Below are 19,143 nucleotides of genomic sequence, written 5' to 3' on the forward strand. Positions count from 1 at the left end.
AGATACAAGACTTAGACCAGTTAATGACAAGACAGGAATTTTTACGGAAAGAATTCAGGACGTCAAACAGGACTACCAACGACTTCCGAGGGGACGTGAGATACAACAGGATATCGTCCGCGTACAAAGACACACGGTCTTCAAAGTCTGAAGTCCATCGAATGCCCTTCAAAGACGGCTCCCACCTCATCCAGGCCACCAGGGATTCCAAGGCGAGAGCAAAAAGGAGCGGGGACAAGGGGCAACCCTGGCGCGTCCCTCTGCCAAGGGTAAATGGAGTGGAAACTCGGCCGTTTACTACCACATGAGCTAAAGGATCAGTGTAAAGCAACTTCACCCAGTTAATAAATACCGGGCCGAAACCGAACTTCGCGAGGGCTGCCCAAAGATATGGCCATTCCAGCGTATCAAACGCCATTGTGGCGTCCAAAGAAGCCAAAATGGCCGGCTCGCGTAACGTCGCCGCCCTCGCGAGGGCGCCGTGTAGGCGCCGGAGGTTCAGTGCCGTGTTGCGGTGTGGTATAAAACCAGATTGATCGGGGTGAACCAAGTCGCCGATGACGGTTATTAAGCGAGTAGCAAGCAGTTTGGCCAGGATCTTAGGCTCGGTATTTAAAAGAGATATGGGTCTATATGAGGTGCAGCGGTCGCGCGGCCTCCCCTCCTTGTGTATTACAACAATAGAAGCCAGTCGTTGATCAGGAGGGAGGGAACCCACTTCCAACGATTCCAAAAACATCGATCTAAGATAAGGGGCTATCACATCTGGGCGAAGAGAGCTCAATGGGGAGTCCATTCGGGCCCGCGGCCTTCCCGACCGAACCGCACGGATGGCGTTCGCCACCTCCTCGACAGTAGGCGTGGCATCGAGGAGTTCCCTTTCAGGGTCCGACAAACAAGGCAATGCGATATCCCGCAAAAGTAGCCGAGAGTCCTGCTCAGGTCTATCTGACACTGGGGAATAGACATCCCGGAAATACTCCGCAAAACACTCCACTATCTCAACAGGGCCAGTTATTCTCGCTCCATTCGCACTCTCAAGCACGGGAACCACACGACTACCACACTCCTTCTTATCCAACCACGCGAGTAATTTCCCCGCTTTGTCACCCACATCATACAGACGTCCCTGCTGCTCCCTGCTCATTACTTTCGCAGCATCAGTAACCAGTGCTCTATAATCGAGTTGCTTAAGACTAAGGAGGTGCAGCCTATCTTGGTTAACCCCCCGAATCGAACTCCCCTTCCAAAGCAGTTATTTCATTTTCAATTCGAACAACCGCCTCCTGTTTACGTTTCTTAACATTGCTAACTAAGGAAAGGGCCTGGCCCCGAATGACAGTCTTGTATGCTTCCCACAGTGAGACAGAGGAGGACACAGAGCCCACGTTCTCCGCAAAGTAATGATCTAGTGCTTTAATCAGTTCCGCCCGCACCTTAGGGTCACGGAGGTACCAGGGGTTAATCGGAGCCACCCGACCCTCCGTTCCCAGCTTCGTGTCCATGACCAACCATAAGGGGGAGTGATCCGATATGCCCCTGGCCAGATGTTTAATCTCCCTAATAGAGGAGGCTTGCGGAGAGGGCACCAGCACATAGTCTAGTCTGGAGAGACTACCGTGGGCACCGGAATTGAGGTTCCGTGACGATTTGAACCCGTGTTTTTAACATTGTCGCAAATACATAATTTTGATATCAGTGAACCGCAAATGATCCATTTAGTATATCCTGGTGTTTTTGCTATGCTACGAGCAAGAGCACTCCCGTTATGAACACATTTCTGATCTACCCGTGGCATCCATCTTAGAACAAGGAAGCCATTTTGTATTCCTTGCCCTCACATAGTCAATGGACACGCAATGACCTCTTTTTCATTTTAAGGACACGTAGGCTTTAGCCGGCAATTCACCTTGCTAGTGACACGTGCACCTTAGGCCAGCAACGCTGTAGCAGCATGACTCGGCAAGAGCTGCCTCCCCAGCCTGAGGCCAGTCCTGCTATACTGGTTCTCGTGTTCGTTGGCCTAATCATGATTAGACGGCCGAAGCCGGTAACCGTGCCCATTTACGACCCACAAACATCTCTTATCCTACTTTTCTATCTTCTGCACCTGGCTCTGCTCCTTTCCTTCTGGGCCTTTATTAGGGGGAGGTAACGAAATTTACGATGAGGCGGTCCGGGTCTTGAATGAAGAGTTGACATGGGATTATGATGGAATAGTGGGAACCCCTCGTTCGTAATGTTTTGACATCAGATATTGTTGACGATTCCTGTGCAACGCCAAATATTTATTGTTTTAGATACGAAGTTTTTGGAATGTGCTAACATGTAAAGAATTTGCCTGAAGCCCAATATTCAGTATATAAGGAGCAACCCTCTTTTCTACAAATTGAACAGGCTCCTAGATACTGCCCATGTGTAGTTTCTGTGACTTCTGTGTCCCTGCAGTAATAAACCTTTGGTCTTTGACGCCACCATCGAGAAGCCCGTGTTTCTGTTTGTTTGTGCACCGAGGCAGGTTGAACTCCGGGGTCTTCGGGTGTTATCCCTGACACCTCTGGACGGAACCAAAAAGGTCCAGAACTCCAATTGGCGCCCAACGTGGGGCGACGTCATTCGGTACCGGTCCAAAAGCCTGAAGAGTTCGAGAAGTTTCGTGTGAAGATTTCAGAGGGAGGCGCCCCACTTCATCGATCCCGGCATATCGCAAAAGTGGCCCGACGTTCTCTTCCACGAGGGTTCCCGTTCAGACGGCTGCAGTGGTCCGTTGCCTTGACCGTCGCCCTGTCTTGGACCCGAGGTGCAGTCCTTAGTACGGCGAGACGTGACGGGTTTCTCCTTGGTGACGTCTTCAGTGCCTCAGTTAAGTATTAAGTGGTTGATAGTTGGTTACTTCGTAAGGGTTGCTCCTGTTTGGATAATCCTTTTAGTTTTCAGTTTCGGTTCGGTTTCATAAGATTATCACTTGTTATTCTGGTTACGATAATCATTCAGTTCAGTTCGGGTATCGATACATTTGTCTGTTCTGGTAGGCCTAAGTTCTTGGTTCGAGTGCGCACCTTTCTTTTGGTTTGTGTTTTGTCTGTTTTGTGTTCCGGGTTATAAAATGGTAAGTCGGAAAAATTGTATGTTGTCTTGTTTTAGTTGCAACAGTGATTCCCAGTTGGAGGACTCGTGTTCGGTTCCTCCGATTGGAACTCCCCTTTATGATCTATATTGCAAATTTGGTGTGGGCCCTATCTCTTATAACGAGGTATGGATCCACTACACAGAGAAAGATGGTGTCCTTAGTTGGCCACTGCATGGTAGTTTCGAACCTCAAGTTCTTGATAATTTAGAAACAAAATTATTCAAGAAGAAAGCCCGGCCGGCAATGTTTGATTCTTTCCGTTATTGGCGAAAAGAATCTAAACAGAGAGAAATTAAAAAGTTGAAGAAAGAACAGAAAGAGCAAGAGTTGACCTTAGAACAGTCTGCTAAGCAGCTGCAACTCAACGAGTCTGAGAAGGCGATGGAGGTGGCCAATAGAGAGCGTAATTTAGCGATAGACAAGTGCTATCCTGCTTTGCCATCGAGTACAGCTAAGATAGTAGAGGACCCTGAAAAGGATCCCCTGTTGTCTTACTTGTTACGATCACCCCCACCGTATGCACAGGGTGCTACGGCTCCACCTATACCGAATGTTCAATTACCGGTTGCTGGACAACCTGGTGTTCCTGCTCCTCTGAATCAAGTTCCTGTACCTCCTGTGGTCAATATTAATGTTCCTTCGGCACCCCCTCTTCCAGGGTTGCCGTCTTCTTTACCTATACCTGTATCGCTCACACCTGCTAGTTCACAAGCTATTTTGCCCGCTACTCCTACTGTCCCTGTTCTATCTATTCCAACTGCTACTCTATTTACTGCTTCTACTAATATTATGACTCCGCTTTCTGTTCGTCGGAGAATCACTGATTCTGTCTCCAATATTTTATCTCCCTTCTATAAAACTCTGATTAAGACTCCTACCTCTGACTCTGTGCAGAGACGTAGTCAGCTTCCCAGTACTGAAGAAAGAGGAATATTAGATTCCACTGCTCTTCGATGGGTTTCGAAAGTTGGAAGATATAATATACACGATGTATTAGATACATTTATGCAATGGAACGAACCGACACAACGCTATGTGTTTGATGTCATGTGTTCTCTGTTGCATGAGGAATGGGAAGAAAGCGATTCTGAACAAGTTCCGGATGAACTAATTCAGGTTCAGAAAGAGTTTGCTGCAGGTATGATAGTTGGTCAAAATATAAAAGAAGCGATGGAACTGATTTTAAGTTATAGGAATGACCCATCCCTTCGTTCACCGAGGGAGTTAGAGAAACGTAGTACGAAACAAAGTCGTCAATATCCAATGAGGGAGGTTCCACCAATTTGGCGTGAAGCTGTGCAAGCTAATGTAAACCTTGGTATTGCAGCCGCTCCAGCCCAATTCCAGAGAGTATGGATACATATTCCATGGAAGCGAGCTGAAGTATTAGCAGTGAAACAGGCCTTGCCAGATCCGCGTAAAAATCCTGCAGGGTACTACAAAGAGTTGGCTCAGACAGTTGACGCTTGTGTATTAAATCTAGCTGACATAGATCTGCTATTTGGTAATGTAGTACCGCAACCAATTTGGGCTAAAATTCGTAGAGAGAATCATCCAGTTGCCCTAGGTGGTGATTGGGCAGCTATAATTGCAGCGGATGGTCAACAAATAGGTGGTTCTAAACCTGAACCCTTAATTGCTAATTTGCCCGGTAGAATAATCGATTTAATGAAAACCCTAATGCCAGCATTACGCGTTAACTGGGACAAATTGTCCGCGTGCAAACAGAAGAAAGATGAAAGCGTCTCCGACTTTTTCACAAGATTCGAGGAGACTTTCGTGGATCATAGTGGTCAGGATATGAGCACAGAAGGAGGCCAGAGATTATTTGTTGATAAATTTGTGCACAATCTGTTGCCAGAACTTAGTGGTAAATTAAAGAATTCTGAAAGCGCGTGGGCTGTCTCTACGACTGCGCAAATACTTGCGACTGCCCAGTACTATGAAAATAGGGATAAAGAGGAAAAAGAAAAAAATTAGATAAAAAGACGAAAGATTTAAAAACTAAAGTTCTTTTACAGCAAGCATATCCGCCTCGCACGAATGATTCTCATACACAGCAAGGGTCATATCAAAGAACGGAGTATAATTCTCAGAGGCCACAGTACCAATGGAATCAGTGTGCTTATTGCAAAATGGAAGGCCATTACAAGACTGAGTGTCCGGTACGGGCACAAAATAATACTGCGGCAGCTCAGAGAGGTCGTGGTAGTTCTATGCAGAATTCTAGAGGTCGAGGAAGAGGTACTATGCCTCCACAGACAAGTGATCGCCCTTCTAATTATTTCGACCAACGAAATGGACAATTTGCCCAACAAAATAGGTCTCAACAATATCATGTTGAAGATTACTATGAAGCTAGTGAGGAAGTTCAGCCAAGGGAGTACTAGGACAGCCATGGACAAAGAGAGGGAGTAGTATCAGTTCCAGTAGACCAGAGTGGGCCTTATGTCGCAGTAGCAACATCAGGTATAGTCGAACCGTTTCTGTTGGATACTGGTGCAGCAAAAAGTTCTATCATACATGCGAAACTCCCTGGCGCACCTTTGTCTGGCTCAACAAACGTTTCAGTAGGTTTCTCAGGCGCCCCTGTTCACAACCCTGTTTCTGGTCCTTTGTCTATCTCTGTTGGACCCCGACAATTGAAAGCACCCCTGATTTTGACGACAGGTTGTAATGAAAATCTGCTTGGTTTAGACTTGTTAAAACGCCTATATGCGACATTGTACTGTTCTCCAGAAGGAGTACGGCTTACGTTGGGTAAAAGAATCATCTCTCCAATGTACTTGTCGATGGATGCACTCCCACCAGAGCTGTGTTCACTCCCTGATACTCTTTGAGCGACTGGTCCTAATGATGTAGGTCTTTTAGAAATTCCACCATATGTAGTAACTTTGAAAGCGAATGTGAAATTTCCACGAATTCCACAATACAGAATCTCTAGTGAAGGTGAGCGTGCGCTCCTACTGATAGTACAAGATCTGATCAAGAAAGACGTTGTAGAAGAAACTAGAGGTAATGTCTGTAATAGTCCTGTACTGCCCATCCTGAAACGAACTGACCCAACAAAACCTCCAGTATATAGGTTTGTAATTGATCTTAGAGAGATTAATAAAATTGTGATTCCACAGTTTCCTGTGGTTCCAGACATTACTGCATTGTTAACGTTAATTCCTGCTACAGCAGCATGGTTTTCGGTTATCGACTTGAAAAATGCCTTTTTCAGCATTCCAATAGCCGAGGAAAGCAGAGATATCTTCGGTTTCTCTCTAGGAGGACAAAGCTTCAGGTTTAAACGCGCTCCACAAGGTTATTGTGAAAGCCCATCCATTTACAGTCAAGCATTAAAAAGCCAATTAGATTCATTTGTACTTCCTCCTGGTTCTGCTTTAGTACAATATGTTGATGATCTTCTAGTGGCTGCCGATGACAAGGAAACTTGCAAAACAGCTACAATTTCCTTATTGCATCACTTATCAAACTTGAATCACAAGGTGTCACCTTCAAAAATGCAATACTGTTGCCAAGAAGTGACCTACCTAGGTCATCTCTTGTCAAAGGAGGGAAGGAAGTTGACCCCAGAGAGAATAAAAGCAATTACACAGATGAATGTTCCTAGCACGCAGAGAGAAGTACGTGCCTTTTTAGGTATTACCTCATATTGTAGGCAATGGATCCCGAATTTTTCTCTTTTGGCGAAACCATTGGTAGCTTTGACTGGGAAAAATGTTCCGAGTCCAGTGCCATGGTCTGCCGAATGTCAGGAGAGTTTTTCTGAGTTACGAAACGCACTGTGTTCAGCTCCTGTATTGGGTACACCCGATTACAGTAAGCCATTCACGCTCTATGTCCATGAGAGAGAAGGTTGTGCGTTGAGTGTTCTGACACATAAATTTGGTGATTAACAACGCCCTTGTGCGTATTTTTCATCAACGTTAGATCCGGTAGCTAGAGCGTTGCCTAGTTGCTTGAGAGCTACAGCCGCAGCTGCAGCCTCCATTCGACAATCTGCCGGTTTAGTAATGAACAACATGCTAGTGGTTATGGTTCCTCATGCTGTGGATACACTCATGAACCGAACCAAGACGCAGCACCTTACCAGTGCTAGATTATCAGGTTACGAATTGACACTGCTAGCGAGTCATATTCAGATCAAAAGATGCAATGTGTTGAATCCAGCAACATTGTTGCCGACTAGTCAAGAGTCGAGTGATTCCGAACCACACGACTGTTGTTTCAGAACTGAGGAAGAAACAAAAGGACGAATTGATTTAAAAGACACTCCGTTATCAGATCCAGATGGCACGTTGTATGTTGATGGGTCTTGCTTCAAATTGGAGAATGGTGACGTGACTGCTGCCTATGCAGTAACGACCTTGAGTACGATTGTGGAGACTGCGAGAGTGAGTCAGAATTCTGCCCAGGCTGCAGAATTGATCGCGCTAACAAGAGCGTGCGTTTTAGCTAAGGGAAAGAGAGTGAATGTGTTCACAGATAGTCAGTACGCGTTCGGCGTGGCCCATAGTTTTGGCCGTTTGTGGAAAGAGAGAGGTTTCATTACGTCCCATGGGACTAAGATCCAACATGGTCAGCTAGTTAATGACTTGTTGGAATCTCTAACCTTGCCGACTGAAGTTGCGATTGTGAAATGCAGTGCTCATAAAGCAATCACGGATGATGTTGGTCGTGGGAATGCTTTTGCCGATGAGACTGCAAAACAGACAGCTAGAAATATGATGAGTAGAATGTATGTTGCAACGTCTGCAAGATGGATTTCTGAGTCTGGAATGTGTGAGGACACATTGGAAAGCGTGAAAGAAATTCAGAAAGAGGCGACTGAGGAGGAAAAGCTTGCATGGAAAGAGAGCACGGGTAAATTGGACTCGAGTGGGTGTTGGATTGATTTGTCGGAACAACAGCGTTGGATGTTGCCTGATGCGTATGTGCTTGCAGTAGTAACGATGGCACATGGAGCAGCACACATCAGCTCTAAAGGGATTTGTAAGATGTTGGCTCCAGTTTGGAAGAATGATGGGATTAGTAAGTGTGCAGAGAGAGTGGTGAGAAATTGCATGGTATGCCTGATGCATAATCCTGGCAAGGGAATCCCCACACCTGCTGGTCATTTCGCTCCTCCTTCCTGCCCCTTTGAAGTGATCCAGCTAGACTTCATTCACATGGATCGTTGTAATAATCTAAAGTACGTCCTAGTGGTAGTTTGTGCGTTCTCCAGATGGATCGAAGCATACCCACTGAAGGACAATACTGCTTTGTCCACTGCCAAGATCCTTCTTAAAGAATACTTCCCCAGATTCGGAATGCCTCGGATTGTATGGTCAGATAACGGAAGTGAGTTCGTAGGGAAAGTTATGCAGAGTGTGTGTGCCGGCCTAGGGATTAGACAAAAGTTTCACAGTGCGAATCATCCCCAGTCTGCGGGTTTAGTTGAGGGTTACAATGGCACCCTTAAACTGAAACTTGCTAAGATACAGGCGTCCACGGGTTTGTCCTGGCCAGATGCATTGCCTTTGGCTTTGTTATCAACAAGAGCAACTGTACATTCTAGAGTAGGGCTTAGTCCATATGAAATAATTTTTGGTCGTCCTGCAAATGTTTGGGGGGTACCTAGACCGAAAGAATTTAAGCAGCTGGAATACCCAATGTTAATTGATTACCTTTTCGACTTGACTGCTAAATTGAGCCTTATTCACCAACAGGTTTTCGATGCATTGCCAAAGCCACCGGAGAGTCCAGGTCATCAGCTGAAACCAGGTGACCAGGTGGTCATTAGGAATTTTGGTCGGACAAGGAATCTCCAACCCAGATTTGTCGGACCATTCCAGGTCTTGTTGGCAACGAGGACTGCTATTCGTGTGGCTGGCCGGAAAAATTGGATTCATGCAACACACGCCAAACGGGTGCCGCTGCCGCTTCCTTATGACAACTGGGTAAAGAAAGGAATCGGTACCTCTGAAACAGAACAAGTCCCCAGTTTCATCCCTTTCAGTGATGCAGAACTGATCACTGATACATCAAACTCTGACTCTCCTCCTGAAACTGCTCTTTTGAACCCTGAACATTTGCCATCTGCACCAAAAGAACATTTGCCATCTGCGAACGTGAACATTGCAACGTCGGCTGAAAATACATTGTTTCCAGATCAGACAGCTCCTGCAAAACTGAGATACAACTTGCGATCTCGCAATATGGACAAATAAAGCAGGAAACTGCCTATTTTCACATTTGAATTTTCTGATACATTGCCTCCAGCCAGGAAGTTTGCTATTATTTTTTTGTTTTAAATTTTGCCTTGCCGTCTGGGTAGCCGTAGGGTCGTGGCTGTGTGCCTAGTTGAATCTGCGGGGGTCAGACACAAGGTCGATCTTTCTGTTAGTTCTGGGAACTCCCAGGGCTGATAGAGGCATTTTCATCTACGTACACATCATCAGTGGTCACGAGCGGATTGTAGAAGATGGAGCTTCCTGAGCTGCAACGAAAGAACGTAATTTATGTGCGCAGAAATAGACTGTACAGAATACTTCACAGCAAGTGCTTTCTAATGCAATGTGCAGTTACATTTTTAATTGTTTTGATAACGTTGGTGGGTGGAATCATCTTTGGTGTACATTTGATTTTTATGCCGGTAACTACAATACCTCCCCTTGATCCTACTACTTCTACGGTTTCTTCTATGCATTCTTTTCACTCATTTCCTGAACACGAACAAGCTCGACGCTCAGAATTTATTAACAATACATTTGTACAGCTCTTGCATCAACACCAACTGGTAGTTAATACTACAGACTGCTGGGTGTGTGGCTTGATACCTCACACTATGGATAAAGGCATTCCCTATCTAGTCTTGCCTTTTAGCTATAATGGATCATTTCAGGCCTTTCAGACCATTTTTTTCCTATGCCCTTGAGACCTATCCCCCGCGTCCACCACGGTCCACTAAATACAACTCAGCCAACAAAGCTTTAGTCCAGGGAATTATTGACATGATTAAAGACGTCAATAATACTCCATCTTACCCTAGAGATGAATTACGGGTGTATTTGAGTTGGAACTCTACAGAGTATCGCCTTAGTTTGGGAGAAAGCAAGCGTAAAAGCTCCACTTCAGTTTGGGTCGTGCCTCACCGAGGTCAGGTCTGTTTGCAAGGAAATGGGAGAAATCTGAGAGCTCAGCTAGGGAGGAGTGAGTGCGTTGAGACTTATGTATTTCCGTCTAACTCCTCCCCTGTACTGCTAGGGGTACTTACTTCATCTGTCAAGACAGAGCGTATACATGGCTGCCTGCTGATTTCTCAGGTTCATGTTATATTGCTCGATTGTTACCTCCGACGTACACTGCTTCCTCAGATTATCATAAAACCAGAGTAGCAAGAGGTGTCTTCAGCAAGGAAGATACCGCTGGTCAGGAAGCTGGAGACTTCTTCAAAGGTTTCCTTCCGTTTTGGGGGCCTATGGCCAATAGTAGAAGTCTACGTCAACTAACACGGGTAGTTGAATCTACTATTACAGAAACTGCTGGTGCCCTTAGTAACTTAACAGCTGAGCTTCAGGCGGATCGTCTCATGACGTTACAGAACCGAATGGTTCTAGACGTAATACTTGCAGATCGAGGTGGGGTATGCAGAATGATCCAATCGAGCTGCTGTGTTTTTATTCCCAATAATGCTCCAACCGTCTATGAAGCGATCTCTAAGCTACACAAGATTTCCGACTCTATACACGTAGACAAGGGAAACTGGTCCTTCATGGAGTGGTTTTGGACTCTGGTAACAGCGTGGGGATGGAAGGTTCTGATGGTCATTGGTGTCATCCTAGTATTTCTGTTCTCAGGCTGCCTTATTATCCAATGTGGTCCCGCTTTGTGTAGTCTCTGTGCTGCAACCTGTTTCAGAAAACCACCTTTATTAGGAGAAAAGGCACGAGACAGGATGATGATACAACAACATGTCACTGACCTAATGAGCATAGAGTTAGATTCTGACATAGACTGAGTAATTGCCTATGTAAGGGCAAAAGGAGGGTCTGAGGTTCCGTGACGATTTGAACCCGTGTTTTTAACATTGTCGCAAATACATAATTTTGATATCAGTGAACCGCAAATGATCCATTTAGTATATCCTGGTGTTTTTGCTATGCTACGAGCAAGAGCACTCCCGTTATGAACACATTTCTGATCTACCCGTGGCATCCATCTTAGAACAAGGAAGCCATTTTGTATTCCTTGCCCTCACATAGTCAATGGACACGCAATGACCTCTTTTTCATTTTAAGGACACGTAGGCTTTAGCCGGCATTTCACCTTGCTAGTGACACGTGCACCTTAGGCCAGCAACGCTGTAGCAGCATGACTCGGCAAGAGCTGCCTCCCCAGCCTGAGGCCAGTCCTGCTATACTGGTTCTCGTGTTCGTTGGCCTAATCATGATTAGACGGCCGAAGCCGGTAACCGTGCCCATTTACGACCCACAAACATCTCTTATCCTACTTTTCTATCTTCTGCACCTGGCTCTGCTCCTTTCCTTCTGGGCCTTTATTAGGGGGAGGTAACGAAATTTACGATGAGGCGGTCCGGGTCTTGAATGAAGAGTTGACATGGGATTATGATGGAATAGTGGGAACCCCTCGTTCGTAATGTTTTGACATCAGATATTGTTGACGATTCCTGTGCAACGCCAAATATTTATTGTTTTAGATACGAAGTTTTTGGAATGTGCTAACATGTAAAGAATTTGCCTGAAGCCCAATATTCAGTATATAAGGAGCAACCCTCTTTTGTACAAATTGAACAGGCTCCTAGATACTGCCCATGTGTAGTTTCTGTGACTTCTGTGTCCCTGCAGTAATAAACCTTTGGTCTTTGACGCCACCATCGAGAAGCCCGTGTTTCTGTTTGTTTGTGCACCGAGGCAGGTTGAACTCCGGGGTCTTCGGGTGTTATCCCTGACACCTCTGGACGGAACCAAAAAGGTCCAGAACTCCAGAATGGAACGTGTATTGCAACTGCCCCGGGTGGAGCAATCTCCAACAATCGACCAATCCCAGAGTGTCCAAGAAGTCACCCAGCCAGGATTGAGACTTCGCAATTTCCCTGGGAGGGTAGCGATCACACATCCCGGACACCACTGAATTAAAATCTCCACCCACCACCAGCTGACCCTCCGGAACTCCCAGGATCACTTTCCCCAAATCGGCAAAAGTAGTAGTCTGCAAACCAGGTGGAACATAGACAGAGAGGAGGGTGATGACCCTCCCCTCCCAGCGCCCGACAATGGCGGCGTACCGCCCTCTATCATCGAGGATAATATCGGCAACCTGAAGAGGGAGGGAGTTCCTGACTAGAATACCAACCCCCCGAGAGCCGGAGGTGAATCCGGAGTGCGCTAAGAGACGATAACCACGCCTGTTCATAGCATGGCATGTATTGCCTATTAAGTGCGTCTCCTGTAGCAACACCACATCAGGGGATAGACGACGTAGCAGTTGTAATACCACCCCTCGTTTTATCCTATCTCCCAACCCATTGACGTTCCAACACAATAGCCTCAATCCCCTACCCCCATCCCAGAAACCAATCCCCCCCATCCCACAACAGATGCAACACAGAGCTACAGTAGATCATCAATACAGTGCCTTGAGAGAAACAAAAGAACAGTAACTTCGCCCCGCCTACCCCCAACAGATCCCCAACATCACACCCCCCACCCTGCACCTCTGCGTGAGACTAAAAAGCCAACCCAACTTGCAGTGTGCCTGTCGCCCTAACACACAACTAATCTACGAAAAGAACCCTAGAGGAGGAAAGACCCACCCAACTCCTGCCCATGCCCCCGAAAGACAGTACATTAGCGACAAATATGCATAGCATCAAACCGCTGCCAAAAGTCAATATGTTGATCCGGGAGCTGATCTCACCCCCTATTCCTGCTCCGTCGGGCCGCCCTCGGCCCCTCCTGAATACTCAGAGTGTTCTTGTTGCATGGGCAGTGTGCCAAGCCAGTCCCCTGCAGCCTGAGGATGGTTAAAGAAGAATGTCCGGTCTTCGTACACCACACGTAGCCGGGCCGGGAAGAGCATAGCATACTTCATGTCCCTGTCTCTTAGTCTCTTTTTCACCCCTTGGAACCCCAGTCGCTGTTTCTGTACCTGCTGGGTGAAGTCCGGGTAAAAACTCACTGCAGTGTTTTCAAAGGCAGTGGGGCCACTCGGGCGCGATGCTTGCAGGATCGCGTCTCTGTCTCGAAAGTTGAAAATCCTAGCAATAATGGGTCGCGGGGTGGCCCCCTGCTTGGCCATTCCTCCCGGTATCCTATGAGCCCGTTCCACAGCGAAGAACTTACTGAGACCCTTGGGGGCGAGGTGGTTCACAACAAGGTCCTCCACAAGCAGGTCAACCGAAGAGGCATCCGTTTTTTCAGGGACACCGACCACACGAATGTTGTTTCGTCGTGCACGGCTTTCAAAATCTTCCAGGCGTCGGGAGAAAAAATCGTGCGAGGATCACAGGTTACCGACTTCCGCCTGTAGATCAGAGACGTCGGTGGTGAGACTGGAGGTCTTTAAATCGAGAGATTTGACCTTTTCATTGGTCTTAGCTAGATCTGCCCTGATCAGAGTGACATCAATAGCAACTGTGTCCAGTTTGTGGGCCAGGGCTTCGTACTGTTGACCCAGCGAGGCCTTCATGCCAGCAATGGCGCCCATGACATCACGCAGCGTCAGGTCCTCACCCGTCAAGGAATCATCTCCGACGTTGCTCGGGGGTTTATTCGGTCCCCCCGGAGAGCCCTTGGCAAGAGTGTATCGGTCCATAACATTTGACTGTACGGAGCTCCCACGGAGAGCCGGCCTGGTCTTGCGCTTCTCACCCTCGGGCTTGGTGGCCATCTTGGGTTCAGCGCCCCGGAGGGGAGCCTTGGACCTGGTGAAAATGGCTACACTCGATACGACCAAAACGGGTCCTCAGGATTAAGTGGGCACTTCACACCACACGATAAACCACAGTAGGCCAGCGCAGAACTCGAGTTGTAGCAGGAGAGCAGAATGTGACTAGTGCGGGTCAGGGCAAGCCAGAGTCGGAGAGGTCTCAAAGCCAAAAACGAAACCGAAAGTGAATGGCAGAGCGAGAAGACTCGGGCAAGCGGTTGTTGTTCGATTACTGCCCGGCTGGCAGAGAAATCGAGCCCGGGTCAGCACCAAGGAGCAGGCCAGAAAAGTTCAGGAGCCCGTAACTTCGGCTCCCAAGATCCAAATCGAACTCCGAAAACAGCTAGTAGGTCAGCCAGGTTGTGCCAGTAACGACTCGTCGTCGTGGACAGGATAAGATGCAGGATAAACGGCGGAGGCGGCGAAGGTCCGGGAGCCCTGTGCTCACGCGACCATTCTGGTTGCGCGCAAAGCTCCTCGATAAAGGACCTTTTAAACAGTAGAATGAGTGGTTTATCATCAGTGGATGTCAATGGCCTCCTCAATGTCTGAGTATCTTTGCTTGGTGTGGGATAAAGCTTTGCTTGCATATGTTATTGGGGCAGCTTCACCATGAGGTTGCTACTGGGACAGCACTGGCCCCGGCCCTGGCGGTTTCTTCTGACTGTCCTTCCTTCATGGCATTGAATGCTGTTTTTTTGTGCATTGCACCACTGTGATTAAGGTGCCAATTTCGTTAGATCTGTTAAGGGCCTAGTCACCAAGGTTAGGTATGAATCTGCCACAATAGGTCACCATCCCAAGGAAAATTCATACCACAGAAGCTGCGTTGGTGGTGGGGCTGCTTTAATGTTAGCCACCATTGATGGGCCAGGAGCAACCCTGTCCAATGTAGAAACTCATACGTGTTTTTGTTTAGTGCGAGTCTGAGTCGTTGCTGGAGACTCCTGAAGTGAGTATTGTAATCTTCGATGGCGACAGCATGCAGCATCACTCCTACAAATCCTCTTAACATCTCATCTGTCCATGATCAAGGCGTTGCAGCATAGACAGGGTGACTACTCGTGGCCATTGAATTGCCAGTAAGAGTGCATTAGACTAGGCCTGACTCGGGAACAATGCACATATAGGTGTGGAGTTAAACTTGACTTGCCCTGGAAGTCCCCAGAGAGACTACGGAAGCCTCATTTATCAACTAAGCTGACGTCATTGGATGTAACCATTGGGGATGTGTACAGGACAAACATTGATGCTTCACAGTTCTGCCAGTGTCCCACATATGCAGCACTACACTCCTAAGCATTTCAGATATGGCATGTCAACCAATTAGGGATTCAGATGTGACAAAGTAGAGAAATACAATGCAGAAATAATCTGTATGCAATCAAGAAAGCACAGCAACTGCAGATTTAGCCTATTCAACACCACCACAAAGTTTCTAGTCGTTTAAATTGAAGAACTACAGTTCTTTCTGATGCAACCCAGCAACAATCAAGAAACAACGTAGGCCTCAGATGAGGACATTTAGAAAAAGAAAGACCCACATTGTTCTAATGTGTGACACAAAGGCCCCATCCGGGAATGAGCCATTGAATGTTGCAAAAGTCACAGATTTAGGTGGCCTTTGACTAAAATTGTCAGAATAAGTGTTCTTGAGGCACCGGGTTCAGATTTCAGCTTTCATTAATTCCATATTTAAAATGCTGGTTTTGATCATTCTCTCGGGATGGTGAATCAATCAGAGAGAGCCGGGTGTGAAGGAGTCCTGCTTATATGAGGAGGACACATAGTTTGCCTGGGTGGCAGGGGGCTGCCATGCCCCCTATAGAGATGCCGTCCTACCACCAGCATCTTGGTGCCAAGTGTAAGCTTTCCCCTATGCTCTGACACACAAGGAAAGGCATGTGGCATGGCAGCCTGTCCTGGTAGGAGCCGGCGACCAACCACAGCACAGGGCACAATGTGAGAAGCCATCTCCTAGGCTGGTAAGAGAGACTCACAAAGGGTCAGTCATGTTAGAGTAGTTGGCCTAACAGCTAGGGCTGTCAACCTCATATCTGTGGAACTGGGTTCGAGTCTCGGCAATGACAAGCTGAACATCCTGTGATTCTGGGCAAATCACTTAATCTCCCCGTGCCTAACAAAAATGAATGTGTCCTCATGTAATGCAACTGGTGCTCTGTAAAGCGCTCTGATACCCGATTCGGGTCAAGTTTGCGCTATATAAAACTCTGTAAAAATAAAAAATACATTTGTAAAAAATGCCGGGGAGATCGATTTTCACCCCCTAGCCTTCAGAGGAACATTTGCCATTACCTGGAAGCTCTCTAATCCCTGCTGAGGCAGCGCCCCTGGAACTGGGGGTGCAGATGTGCTACAGCACCCTAGGAAAATCTTGAAATAGTTCAATTGAAATTGAGCAATAAAAACATTTGTGTTTTTCTCTCTTCCAGCATTTATAGAGCCTGCTGTACGAATCAGTTTTCTCATTCTGTGTGTGGGAAATGTGTTAGTACCAGGGCCAGTTTTAGAGCTGGTGTGACAATCACTTTTGGCACCCACATGCCTTATGCTTAACACAGCGCCCACCTTGAGGTCAGTGCCCCTTCACAGGTCAGCGCCCAGTGCAGCTGCACCGGTCGCACTGCCCTAAAGCCGGCCCTGATTAGTATAAATGGCCCACAGTGCGTTCAAAGAAATCCTGTCAAACATCAGGCAATGTCATTTTGACAAACTGCAGATGGTTCCTTTAATGTGATGATCTGTGCTTACTTTGACTGTGTTTACATTTACTTGCTGGGGTACGGTACGGAAGGTTTCAGGGTCAAACATTTGTAGAAGGTATACGCAAAACCATTGCTTGCCTTACAAAGTGAACCTTTCAAATATTTCAAAATACAGCAGGTTAGAAAGTACGAATGAAATACATTGTCTCCTAATACTGCAGTGTGATGGAACAAAGGTTTCTCTAGGGCAAAAAGAAACGCATTCATTCATGGTTAAAACAACACAGCTGTTTTAATTTCTGCACTTCAAACAACTGATTTCCATTTAAAATTGGCACACTTGCCAACCCCAGATCACTGTATTTTGTGACAGTTGTACTTGGACACATTGTAGGTGTAGCAGTGAGATCTCGTGCACGATGAGGTTTTACATCAGTGACGTCAGACCACATCGTGCACACAACATGACATCGTAACGCGCAGGTGGAAAATGTGCAGTAACTTTGGTACAATCTTCATAATATTTTATTTTAAAATTGCATTGTTGGGCAGTAAAGCCCATTGGAACCATTATTTCTAATTTCAGGTTTTACCTCTTGATTCAGTGCTGTGATTTAAATTTGCACTCCCCATTGTATTTCTTTCCTTGTCATCTATGGGGGCCCCACAGCGTTTCAGTGTCTCACATGATATATTGGTTTACTAATATTTGAGCTATTGTATTTATCTTTTCTCTCTGATTTGTATATTATTACAGGCGTTTTGCTGTTTGTGTAGCAGTTGCATTAACAAACTGAGTTATTATACTAATAGCTGTTTTGTTTTTTACGGTTGTATAAGTGTCAGACCCTGATCCTTCAGTCCTATCTTTAGATTGCCCCAGTACCTTCCTTCTGTTAAGGATGGTGCACAAATGTATTATATACCATGCAAAAAAAAACCAACATTTTACCACTTCCGTTTTAACATCTGGTTTCAGTAACCTAAAGAAAAACAATTAATTAATACTTTTTAATACGTGTTGGTGTCACATAAATATTAAATGACCACGAGTTCTATTCTATTATAAATAATGAACAATTGATATTGCACTCTTAAATAAAGTCAACGCCAATTTTAGCTTAATGAATGAATATAAATTAAACACTACTCACTTTGCTAAAACGCATGGAGATATGATCAGGATTTCCTGAAGTTCCGGAGCCCACACAGACCCTCCTCGTCATACTGTTGACGATGACGGGTGGTTGGAGACTCTTCACACACTTATATTGTGCCCTCCGAATGGACAGGCCGTGCCGTACCCTAAAGATTGAGGACGCATGGCGGCTGTGGTGTAAATTTCCCATCACATCCGCGGAATGGGTATGAATATATAGGGGAGTGTGGGAAGTCTCAGTGAACCCAAGATTTAAACTCCTTCAATATCTCATTATAAGCATTACGTACCTTTCGCCCAAACTCTTGCATACTCTTTACTCGGCTAGGGATTCCAGGTGTATGCGTTGTGGGTATATTATGGCAGTCTTTGTCCATGTTTGTGGATCTGTCTTCAAATGGGGCTCTACTGGACGGAAATACTGTGTCTTTTGTACAGGGCTACGAGCTGGACTATCCCTAGAGAGCTCAAACAATGCCTGCTGGGTCTAGTCCCCTCAAAAAAAAAAAAAGTTTGAGCAGACGACTCGCAAATACTTGGGCTGACATTGGCCAAACGACGTATAGCCATTAGGTGGTCGGACCCTAGATCTCCCTTGACGAATGGCTGAGGGATACAACGAATGGGCCGGGGCGGTAGAAGCCCATATGGAATAGGTGCGAGGTGACGACAGAATGGCACATGACTTACTTGACTGGGGGCCATGATACATGACCAAACTGGTGACGCCTCCTCTGTTACGGGGGATACATTGGAAAATGGGCCACCTGAGACCGATGGCGCACAACCACGTTCAACGGAATGCTGAAACTTTAGGGAGCAGGGGTTCGTGTGCCAGAGATGTCATTTGGACTCTTCTCTATGGTTTTACTGCCACAGGACAGGGATCATGTGATTGAATTGAGGGTCACTGAGGGGGAGATGGTTTTTTATGACAAAAAAGTGATTTTGATTGTTTGTTGGTTATTTGGCTGTGTTTTACTGACTTTAATGGCATATGTTATCATTCCATGGAAATAAAAATGCTTTGTTTGCCCACTTCAGGTTAATATTATTGATGGGGGCCCAAGAATTGCTCGTCACTCTTAAGCTTCCAACTTCAGATGAGGCAGAGAAGGAAAGCTTTGAGGTAGATTTAACGGAGAGAGAAGTGATACAGGCAATCAGGGCTTTATAGTCAGGGAAGGTAA

The sequence above is a fragment of the Lissotriton helveticus genome, chromosome 1_1, assembly GCF_964261635.1.
Source record: "Lissotriton helveticus chromosome 1_1, aLisHel1.1, whole genome shotgun sequence".
In the NCBI taxonomy this organism is placed as follows: domain Eukaryota; kingdom Metazoa; phylum Chordata; class Amphibia; order Caudata; family Salamandridae; genus Lissotriton; species Lissotriton helveticus.